The sequence below is a fragment of the Doryrhamphus excisus genome, chromosome 10 (assembly GCF_030265055.1).
Source record: "Doryrhamphus excisus isolate RoL2022-K1 chromosome 10, RoL_Dexc_1.0, whole genome shotgun sequence".
Taxonomy (NCBI): Eukaryota; Metazoa; Chordata; class Actinopteri; order Syngnathiformes; family Syngnathidae; genus Doryrhamphus; species Doryrhamphus excisus.
The window spans coordinates 86,394-98,580 of NC_080475.1; positions in this window are offsets into that span (position 1 = coordinate 86,394).

A 12,187-nucleotide genomic window follows, 5' to 3' on the forward strand; every position below is an offset into this window, starting at 1 on the left:
ATGGCCAGGAACATTGACAAGGCGAAATTAAAACCTACGCAGCGCCTGCACATCCTTGTTTTCTATGCTATCCCTAAATTGATATACCCTGCTGTCCACGCCATGGCGACAAGCGGGGCGTTGCTTGAATGTGATCGAGAGGTGAGAAGATGGGTCAAGAGTTGGTTACACCCTCCCGTCTGACACGGCAGACGGATTGCAGGACCAGGGACGGTGGGCTCGGCGTCCCCAAGCTGTCCACACTTGTCCCAGCCCTCCAGTGCCGGAACCTGCCGTATCTCCTACAGTCAGAAGAGGAGTGCATCAGGGAGATCATTAAAATCATGATCCCAGAGGGTAAAGTGATCAAACTTTGGGAAAGGGCTGGCGGCATGAGTACAGGGGCAGTGAGGGGGTGTCGGGCCTTGATATGAGCAAGATCACGAGCAGCGCCAGAAGTACATCGGAGGCATGGAAGTGGTCCAGGTTATCGGTACAAGGTGTGGGTCACAGTACTTTCATCAACGACCCAATAAGCAATGAATGGCTCAGAGACCCGGCAAGGGTCCGTTTCTTTCAGTCCGATTACATTCTGGGACTGAAGCTCCGTACAGGCAACATCCAAACCCTGGTTTCCAGCTCCAGGGGGAGGACTCGAGACAACCAGGGTTGCCGACTCTGCCACTATCCCACAGAAACTGTCTTTCACATCATCAGCTGTTGCCCAAAATTCAAGGAAAAAAGGATGCAGAACCATAACAAGATCTGTGGCCTGCTGGCTGCAACTGGGAGGGCCAACGGTTGGAGGGTCACTCATGAACAGAGATTCCAGCTGGAGTCAGGAGTACTCCTTGCACCCGACCTTGTTTTGATAAAGGGATCTACGGCCCTGATAGTGGATGTGGCGATAGCATACGAAATCAGCATGAAGCAGATGAACAATAAAGGAGTTGCGAAAGAAAGAAAGTACCCTTGCCTCAAAAGAGTGATCAAGTCTCAAATCACTGAAGTGACTGACGTTAAGGTCTTTGGGTTTCCCATGGGCGCTCGAGGTAAGTGGCTGACAAGAAATGATCGAGTTTTGAGCAAGATATGCTCCTCGAGAATGGAAGTCAGGCACTTGGCGGGATTGTTTGCAAGGAGGGCCTTGCTAATGACTGTTGACCTGTACAGGATGTTCAGGAAGGCGGTCAGAGGCTTGCCGCCCTCTAGTGGATAGTCAAGCCTTTGCAATGGGACAACCATACCACGACCAAGACCCTGGTCCACCACACCAGTTTTTTCCATGACATGCAATATCCATCCGTTCACCCTTGGGCAGGCTTTAACCTTTGGCACTGCCTCCCCGTTGAGCACACATTTGAGGAGAGCCCCGTCAGTGGTCGATTCCGCAGCCAGTACGATGCTGCGTCTCCCCAGCCGGCTGTCGAGCCGATTGGCACCCAAAGTCCACCCTAGGGACCACCGGCTTGTCCAACATATATCTGGAATCCATCTTAACGCCGAACGAGTGCAGACTAAAGAAAGAAAACCAGCGTTCTATAGATCTTAGAGTAATTTTTTTTGAGTGAAATTCATTTATCACGGTTTGATTTTATTATGGTATTATTTCTGTATTTTACGTGTACTTCTAGTCTACATGGAGCGTCCGGTCGCCGCCTAGGAATTGTCTATCCGGGATAGCCAACAAGCTGCCCGGTTCAGAGGATAAAAGCGTTAGGGTTAGGAAAGAGGGTCTGAGCTTGTCCCCTGAATTTTTTTGTGATGTCGCCTTTGTCATTTTTATATAATAAACTGTATTTTTTTTAACATTCATAAAAACATTGTATGTGTCTTTTTTAATATGACAAGTGAAACAAAATAAGAGTCCTTAATTAAATAATGTGCCTGTTGCAACGTTTCGAATCTTGAGTCATCCTCAGGCTTGGGCACAGTAGAAGAAAGAAAAAAACTAGTTTTTGCAGTCTGCCAGCTGAGAGATGTTACTCCTTCCGTGGTCAGAGCAAAAGTGCTTTCTTTTCCTGTCAGATCCTTTTTTGGTCTTTGTCTTAACTAAACTAATACTGTTTTTACTTTGTAACTTTGTCTTTTCTTTTTTAAATGAAATTACTGCAGGGCGAACCAGGGCCTGAGAGGAGAGAAAGAGAGCACAAGTAGGAGGCAAGTGACAACTGAGGAGAAACCAGTGGGCGGCTCACCGGAGCAGTAATATGGTGTCACGGTACGGCGTGACAAGCCGGCCTGGAACCCAAACGCACAGACACTTTGAATGAACAAAAATGTTTATTAACAAAGGTAATCCACTTGGGTAAGGATAACAACAAAGGGTTAATGGTTAATTAAGTTAAGGGTTAATTTATTTCTTACTATCCCCTTTGCCTTAATCCTTAATATCAATATTTTATAACCTTCCTCTCGTAAATAATCTTTTCCATGAACTTAGAATGATAAAGTGCTGTATAAATATATTTATATATTTATTTATTGGTGTAATTAATTACTTATAGGCTCAAGGTTAGGGTTGGGGCTGGGGTTAGGAGTTGAAGCAAAAGCTCCTCCCCCTCTGACTGAGGAGGATGAGGGAAATGTGCGGTCCTTCCCCTGGGCCAGACCTCTTCCCCGGTCTCTGTAAGCAGGGACCCAACGAGTCCTCACCTTCCGGGTTTAAGGGTTGTCGAAGTTTAGTCAATCCAATGATTTAACATGGTATCCCTGTCAGTTTGGTCCAATGTACTAGGTCACCCTCTGTCTCAAAATGTATGTCTGGGAAGATCTCACAAAATCTTTTTGGTGAAAACTACAACTTTTGTCTTTCCCACTGAAAACCTAAATCCCCACTCACCAGCCCAGCCCTCTATTGCTTTTATTGCCTCCTGTATCTTTTCTGCCACAAAGTCAACATTTCAAAGTCACTCCATCTGCAAACAAGGAGACTCCATATGAGCCATCAACTCGACTAAAAATGTCATTGATCATAAGTGAAAAAAGGACTGGACTAACTATACTCCCTTGAGGTGTACCATTTTCCACTGTGAACCAAGAACTATGTTCCCTCCCAACTCTCACTGAGTTCTTCCTCTCTGTTAGGAAGTTCCTGAACCACTGACCCATCCTTCCTCTTATCCCCAGCCTCCAAAGTTTGATCAACCCCTTCTTCCACATCATATCATATGCTTTTTCTACATCCAAAGAGCTAAAAGCTATACAGCTAGAAGACTTTCCCTGTTCATTTGTGCTTTCCTTATCTCATCCTCTAAATATAATGCTAGATCTATGCTGCTCCTTCCCTTTCTGAATCCACTTTGATATGGTTTTAACAGCTCCTTTGTTTCTAAAAAATAATTCAACCTCTCATTCATCATTTTCTCCATTGTTTTACCCCCATTGGACGTTAGTGCTATAGGTCTGTAGCTACCAGTATCACTTGGGTCCTTGCCTGGTTTACAAATAGGAACTATAGTTGACTACTTCCACGCCGCTGGCAACTTTCCTCCTTCCTCAGTATTACTTCTTTTCCTTTAGTATTCAAGTATTTCATCATACTACGTATATGTAACCTGATCTTTCCCAGGAGTTGATTCTTTTGTTTTAGAAAGGGCGTATTTTAACTCAGTCATTGAAAACCACATATTGATTGTGTTATCTTCCCGTTGATTCTCGTTTAGCATGTCCATTCTGTTTTTATCCATAGTTATGCCCCTTTGTTTTACCTCTTGCTCACTTACATTTGCTGTACTGTGTACTTTAGCAAACGTCCTTGCTAATAATTCTACTTTCTGTGAATTCTCTGTTACATACACTGTAAACAATGACTGGTCATTTACGGGCAATTTCCAACAGTAATAGTATACTGTACTAATGGAATACGGTTTTTACTGTAGTTTGCAATGCATTGTGGGTTGTTCAACGTGAAGCAAGAGCGCACGTGCTGTCAACAGTATGCTACTGTTATAAATTACAGTAAACTAAAGTTTTTTCTCAAATTTTTGTGCGTGCCAAACTCGCAAGGGAAAGTTTGGGGACATGTTTGCTACCCATGAACACAAAGTCTTGCTTCGTCTGCATCCTTCCAATTGTGCATCTACAAATAATACGGTAAGTAAAAACTAACTTATCTTTATTTTTTACAGCAGAATGAATCAACGTGACTGAAATCAAACTGGCTAGCTAGCGAGTGCCTAATTTTCAGTACCACTCATCAGTGAGGCTAAGATTTGAATCATGTTAGCAACATTTTTACAGTTGATTTTTTTTTTAATTCCATGACATTTTCTTCCAGTTAATTTGACATACTGGTCACTCAGCAAGGCAGGGGAGAGAAAGAGCACGTCCAAAATATTTTTACATCGAGCCGCCAGAATTAAGGACTTATCTCGAACAAACTACACACTTGGTGGTTGATGGAAGAGTGAAATGAGTGACAGAGATGGCCGTGGTGGCTTTTATTTGACTTTCTGTCGACTTTTACATGAGGTGTAACGATTTGTATTATGATTAGAATGCATTACGTTACGTTACGTTAGTTGCTCTCCTGCGTGCCTCACCAACTGACATTGAAGATAAGAAAAGCAAATGGCCTTTTCTTTTCATTCTCAGGTACATCTACGCTCATTTTGAGTTGCTTCCAGACACCAATGTGCTTCGTAGCTTGGAACTCAGTATGGAGGAATGTGGAAGAGCCATCACAGAATACTTGAGAGTAAAAGTGACCAACAAAGATGTCCTCTGTAATAGCGGAGGTACAGAGATGGTACTTTACATTGTTCAGCTGCTCATGGCACACTTTGGAGAGAAGCTAACAGGGCTGCTCCTTCTTGCAGATGGAAGTTTATATTCTCTTTCTCGCCACGTGTTTAAATATTGAATGTCATATCTATTTTTACAGCAGGTCAACGTTATTCTCACCCGGTGCTTCTGTTTTTTGATTGTTTATTATTTTCCATAATATGGTTGTCTTTGTTCCTTCCAGGTGTCTGCCTCTGTAGCTGACATTGAAACAACCTTCACTCCTCCTGCAAGCCCTCGTCTGATACTGCTTGGTAAGCATTTCATTTTCATTGTTTCATATGTGACATTGGTCATTATTCTGAGACTATACATGTGTACATAAAGTAAATGATGTTGATGATGGATGATCACTATGGAGGGGCGTGTAATATCTGTAGGCATCACACCATCCTTTTTGACGGGACTGGCTGCTGTGTTTGCAGCCTACTACATATTCAACCTTCAATATCAAGAGGAGGCAGCTTGTACTCTGGAATGTATTCAGAGGTAAGAATCATTTCATTTCCTTGTCGTCATTATAGATTTTTGATTTGATTTCATTTGTGAAAACTGAAACCTGAATAGGCTGTACGGCGGCTGAGTGGTTCTCGGGCATCTCTGTGTGGAGTTTGCATGTTGCATGTTAGAATAGTTCCAAGATATAGTTTTCCTTTCAGTCTCTAATCATAGACTATTCTGATTTCAGTTGCTTCATTGGTATCAATCCAGAGAGAGGATGGAAGACCACCCGAGGAAAGCGTGTCTCCAAGAAGACTGGTATGATGGTCCAGAAGAAGTCTGCCAGAGTGAATACACATGTCTCCACACTACTGAAGAACCTCATGGACTTTGAATGGGACTCCATATAGGTCAGTGAGCTCTCTCTTGTCTCATGCTCTTAACTCCATATGTTGTTCTGACTGACATAGCCACATTTAACCATAAAAGACTTTGATATGATCAGCTTTATAAGCATGTCATGTTATTGGACATCTCTGACTTATTTGGATTCTTTTGTTTGCTGTTGTTTTAGAGCAGGGGTCGGGAACCTTTTTGGCTAAGAGAGCCATGAAGGCCAGATATTTTAAAATGTTGTAAAACATTTTACAAATGTATTGTAAAATGAATCTGTGAGAGCCATATACATTTTGAATGCAATAAAATGTGTGCATTTTTATGTAAGACCAACAGTTTTAGATATAATGGGCTCTAATTATGTAGACCAGGCACACTACCCCACGCCAATGGGGTGTGGCCAGCATACTTTCGTGAGCAGCGCAGTGTCTAATAATAAATCAAATACTTGCTGCCATTAATGCAACTTCTGCTGCTGCATAGTTTTGAACCGTATTCAGTACACGTATTTCATTCTTTTGGCCATCTTCACCAGAAGGCTTGGTTCTGCAGCTTTAGCTATTTGACTAAAGGAGGAAAGTTTACATTGACATGTTTTTTTGACATCTCAATGACTGAGGTAGACTACAGCATTACCCAGTAATAATCAAGTTTTGGTGTTTGACCTGGAAAATATCATCAGGAAAGATAGATATGGTTGGCCGTATTGCAGCAGAATATAGATGGACGAATTAAAATGCATAAGAAAGTTGTTGATTTTGAATATTATTTTCAACAGTCATTTCGGTGATGGTTTACTTTAAAATGTTAGCAAAAATACATTTTTATTGTGGTAAGAAATGCTTGAGAGCCAGATACAGTCATCAAAAGAGCCCTACCTGGCTCCCGAGCCATAGGTTCCCTACCTCTGTTTTGGAGCATCGACACTGCAAGCCATAGAGACCAACAACGGCCGGGAACGTGATGATCATCTCTCCCTGACTGAATAATCTTTGCTTTGAATCAGGGCCGTCCACACTTACTCAGACGAAGATAAACTTGAACCTACCTTGCAGAACTCTTTAGGAGGTAAAACACAAGCCTCACAGGACTTTATTGAGGTAAAGAACAAGCCTACCTCACCACTTTACCAAGAGCCTATGTCACAGAACTCTTTGAAGAGGTCTTGTTTTTCCCCAAATGCCATTGATGCATATTTAAGTTATATACGTTCTTACTGAGATGCTGTATATTTTTTTGGAAAAAAAATAATAATAGCGAAACAGACAGCTGTGTGTCGTATGGGGACAGAGAATGCCCGTCAATGATTTCTTGGAGAGCTAATTCTGCTTGGTAGGTTGCCCAAGAGTGATGAAAGCTGGCCTGATTGTGGCTCATGGTGTAGGTGGTCTCGAGCACATCAGACAGATGACATGCCGTGTGATGTGGTAACAAAAGGAACGAGCATGGGCTCCTTTTTCAGGAGGTCCTTGAAGCACTGGCAACTAAAAAACTCCTGTGGGTCGAGCACGGATGGGCAGTCCTAATTAGAGAACAACCTCACTTGTTCCAGAAGGCAGTGCAGGGGTTTTAAGAATTGAAGTTGCAGGTCCCCCATATGGTTGATGTATTCCAGAGCCCTGGCATGCATGGCCTTGTTGATTTCACGGTGGAGAAGGCCACAAGTTATAATAACCCCGCTCACTGGATGACAATCTGATGTGTGTGTGGGGTGAGTCAGTGTAGAGCAGTGTAGAGGGCCCCCCTGTCCCCAATTATGGAGACAATGTGGTCCAAGTCCTGGGCCTCGTTGCTCTTTTGTCCAAACTTGGACAAGGATAACAACAGTTTAGAGTAATCACTGATGTCAGCATCTTTAATGGCCTTGCTGAGAAGGCGTAGCACAAACTGTCGGTCCTGTTGTAGTAAGTTGAAGGCTGTTTTTCTGGATTGAAGCCCTTGACATACCCTTGATGTCCAAATCCCTGAGAGTGCTGATGAAGGCTTCACTTACTTTGTTGGCCTGGTCAGCAGCATGTTTGGGGGTGATAGTGGACTCAGAGAGGATGTGGCTGTATGCCTTAAAGTCCCTTGATACCACAGACACATTTAAAAAATATCCACCAGACGTCTGAGCAATACAGAAGTCAATTTGTTTGAACGCATCCCTGGTGGCCGAGCTGCAATCCCTCAGGTCAAGATGCTTCTTGAGCATGTGGTAGTGGTTCCTGGAGGGAGGGTGATTAAGGGGATGTGCACCATAATCCATTCCAGCCTGTCCAGCACCACCAATACACCACCCAAATCATAAATGTCTTGGAGGAGCCCCTCCTTCCAATGGTACCTGGAGGAAAACACAGAGAGTCTCACTTCTGAATCTTTCAGGAAGTCCTCTCTGTCTGCGTGGCTCTCATAGGACTCCACAAATGTCAGTGTATTGGACTGCCCCACTTCCACCAAGTCAGTCATTTTGAAAATGTTTCTATGCAGCAAGGTTGATGAGAGCAGGTTTTGAAATGGTTCCTGTTGAAAAGACGGAGCAGAAATGATTCTAAAAGAAGCTGCCAGTGGATGTATAGGCCTTATTCTAAGCATTGTCAAATAACAAGTGTTAGGGTTAAGTGTCATTGTTAAATAGGGTTAGGGTTGAAATCAACAATGTTAAATCTCCAGATGTAATCACACAAAATCTCGGAAGTCATCCACTGTTGAGACCAGCCTTTTGCTCTGGCCTGAGTTCTCTGCTTTTAAGGCCGCGCTGCTGCTTTGTTGAAAGGCTTTGTTTTGCTGAGTGTGTTCCTGCGTCAGTGAGATGCCAGGGGTGGAACGGGATTGAATGTTTTCATGAGCCCTGGTCCTGATCCTCTGTGTGTGTCGTAACATAATCAGCCATTTAGAGGTGTAAGCTTCAGAGGGGTTGGCTCTGGACTGATGCACCAAAGAGGCCATGTTAGCATGGAGCGCCATCTGTTGGACCAACAGTAGGGGGTTAGGGTTATGGTTACGGTTATGTATGGGGTTAAGGTTAGGCGTTGTAGCAGAGCTCCTCCCCCTAGGGTTAGGGATGGGTAGGGTTAGGGTTAAGGCCAGACTAGGGTTAGGGTTAGGGCCAGGCCCCGGTTAAGGTTAGGCCCAAGGGATAGGCCCATGTCTAAAGAACATCCCTGTCCCTCAATTCAACCCATTATGATGACTAGTTTTTAATTCCCCAATCCAATATTTTTGGGCCTTGTGTCTTTCAATATCCTGCCAGTTGTTTTATATTGTTATTATTTTAAATTGTTTTGGGTCATGAAATTTGAAATGATTGATAACTTTTTCAGTGGGAAGGACTTCCTCCTTCCCCCCTGCCCGTATGATTGAATATAATTTTGCTCCGTGGTCTAATAACGATTCCTTTGTTTCTCCCACGTACTGTATTCCATAATGGCTGCAGAAAATCATAAATATGCAATTTTCACTTGTTGGGTGGAACATCTTTTCTAATTTAAATACTTTTTGTAGCTAAGCTGACAATAAATTGGGTTCTAATAAAATATTGTGAAATATTCCCTTTGGGTAATGTTTTTTGTGATCTAAGTGTAGCATTTATCAGCAGGTCTTTAAGATTTTTATTTTCATAATATATAATGTAATAGGTCGATATTTATTCCAAATTTGTGTTGTTGGTTCCAAATAGGTACGGTAACTGACTTTTAATTGTCTTTGTATGAGCAAATTTTTCTTGGAATAATCTGTAATAATGGGAATGATTCTGGTACCCATTTTAGGCTTATATACCAAAAAGTTATTTAGGATTTCCCTTAAAAAGGATCTTGTAAATCCTCTTTTCCATAACGAGGAGAAAAGGGTCTTGGTGGCTTCTAGGAAATCTTCTATTCGAGTACAAATTCTATAAAATCATAATTAATTGGAATTTAACAATTCCCCTGAATGTATGTTGTGGGTGCTTTTGCATACAGCTCAACTTACAAAAGGTCAATTCCAGCTATAATTGTCAATATTTGGATCAGGCCTGTCTGTATAGTGGTTCATGTATTTGGCCACTAGATGATGCTGCGAGATAGTCTTTTTGAAACATAGTTAGGGTAAGGTTCATGTATTTGGCCACTAGATGGTGTTTTTGGAACAAATCGTTCAGTTGAAAAAACTCTTCTGCTTCACTGGAACAAAGGAAAACAAATGTCAGGGCACAACCTTTTAAGATGTCAAATGTTGCCAAAATGCTACATGCTGACTTGAAACAACTTTTCCCCATCCAAGCCAAGCTTATGATAAAATACAGGCAGCTTGTTTTCAACGTACTAAACAACATTTTCTGGAAATAGCATTGGTATACAAGCACATTTGAACCAAGATGTCATGATCTGTTGTTGCTCTTCTCTTTCAGTGTACCCTTCAGTGCACACCTGAACCCAATTAGCTTGGGATTACATAAGCTCCCTTGCTTCCACCTGCAAACCGCCAGATTGTCCGTCAAGCAACCTCAATGTTCCTTGTCAGCCTGGTGCACGTCCTCCGCTCTCGGCCCTCTCGGCCCTCTCGGCCACGTGCAGTGCCCTTTGTTGCCTTGCTCTCTGGCTTTTATCTGCATTAATAAAAAGTAAATAATAATAAATGGTTCTTCTTGAGTGCAGAAGATGGTGTTGCAGCAAAAGGCAACAAAGACAGACTCAGGAACAGAGAACATAGCTTGTGTCTGGTAATGAAAGTCTTTCCACCTTGTGGACGCCTCCTTGATTGATCCGTTTTCGGGAAGGGCATCTGCCCGAATATTGCCCGAATGTGATGATGTAATATAATAGCTCTTGAAATCTAATCCTAGTCATTTTCATCTGTTTTGTAGATTAAAATGTGGAAGTTACTGTTGCCAGGACCTAGATTTCACTTTATTACATTGCATGCTAACTTGCTAGCAAATAGCAAAACTAAAAACACATTTCAATTGAATTCATCCATCTATTTTCTGTACCGCCTATCCCAGCTGACTTGGAGCGAGAGGCGGGGTCGACCCTGGACTGGTGGCCAGCCAATCCCAGGGCACATATAGACAAACAACCACTCCCACCCACATTCATACCTATGGACAATTTGGAGTGGCCAATGAAGTGTAGCCAGTGGCTTAATTGCGCCAGCAGGGGGCGCTGTGGTTTGCCTGCAACACGTTTTGTCCCTTTGGCCCCTCTTGGTTGCCTTTCTCAATGAGTATCCCCGTTTGTTTGCTGTCTGAACTTCAGTTTTGTTTCCTGTATGTGAAGGTAGGCAGCATGGCGGTTTTCTCTTGAGTAATGGCTTTATTTAGGCCTCATATGATTGTTTTGTGTAAATCGTTTATTTGCTATCCTTTTATTATATTTTCGCAAAGTAATTTTTGTCTGTAATATCGAGTAGTTTATTCGATTATTAACCGAAGTTTTGTTTCCTGTATGTGAAGTGGGAATAAAGAGACTGTCAGCACCACAATCGCTCCCTGCTTCGTGGTCATCTCCGTTCGCCACACCTAATAAAAAAAATACACAACGCAGAGCCACGGAGGTGCAGCAGCCACGCCACCGAGCGGAAAGGGTTACATCTTTGGTGCCGTGACCCGGATTGTGGTGTCCCAAGACGGTTGACAAGGGAGTCCTCACTGCCCTTTCAATTAATTTGAACATTTGGTGACATATCCTTTTATTGTGGAAATAACACAATTAATGTTTCATTATCATATGTGACTATATGGTGTAACTGTGAACAGTAGAGAGTATTGGTTCTATTTGAAAGTACAAATTTTGAATTTTCGATAGTACTGTGACATAAGTTTACATTTACCAGCTGTTTACAAACGATCAAAGTTGAAGAAAAAAAAATACAGGAGGAGGAGTAGCAACATGTTTGCCCACACGCATGCACCATTAGAGCAGCAGAGCCATAATCCTGATGCAGCTAGCACGAGCGCTGGGAACCGGCCATTAGTCAGTCAGGGTAATAGCGCCATGTCCCCCGCCTATGCTGGCAGCAGGTCACAGCATGACCTGCAGAGACACCAGACCTTCACTCCAGCAGCCGACCAAAGACAATGGACACAACCCACCCCACCACCTCCAACCCTGTCACCTTATCAAGTAAGTCACCAAGTTGACCGCACACGTGGGCCCGCCATAGATGAGGGGGCACCCGTGCAGGTCAGCAGGCCCAGGATGAACCTCAACCAGGTATTCACACCAACCACAAAAGATACAGGGCTGTATCAGCGACAGGCCGATGGAGACACACTTACAACCAGTCCAACTCAAGGTCACCAGTACCCCATACATCCAGAAGCTGTTGCTATGGGACACTTCAACAGGGACCATATCACCATCCCCATCAACCCAGAGCAGACCTACAGACAAGTTGTCCAAGCACCACACACAGTGAGGAGTTTGAATAATTCTCAACCAGTTATGCGGCTGCCATTAAACTCAGAGAGTGCACCAGCTTACCACCTCCATCAGCCACAACCATGTACTCACTATCCTATAGACATCCGGGATGCAGAAGCCCCTGGCCAGCCATACCCCGTCACCTCAGGGCCACTCCATACCGTTGCGCCTGTGCCCCACAGCTCGACCCCAGGTCCAGGTCC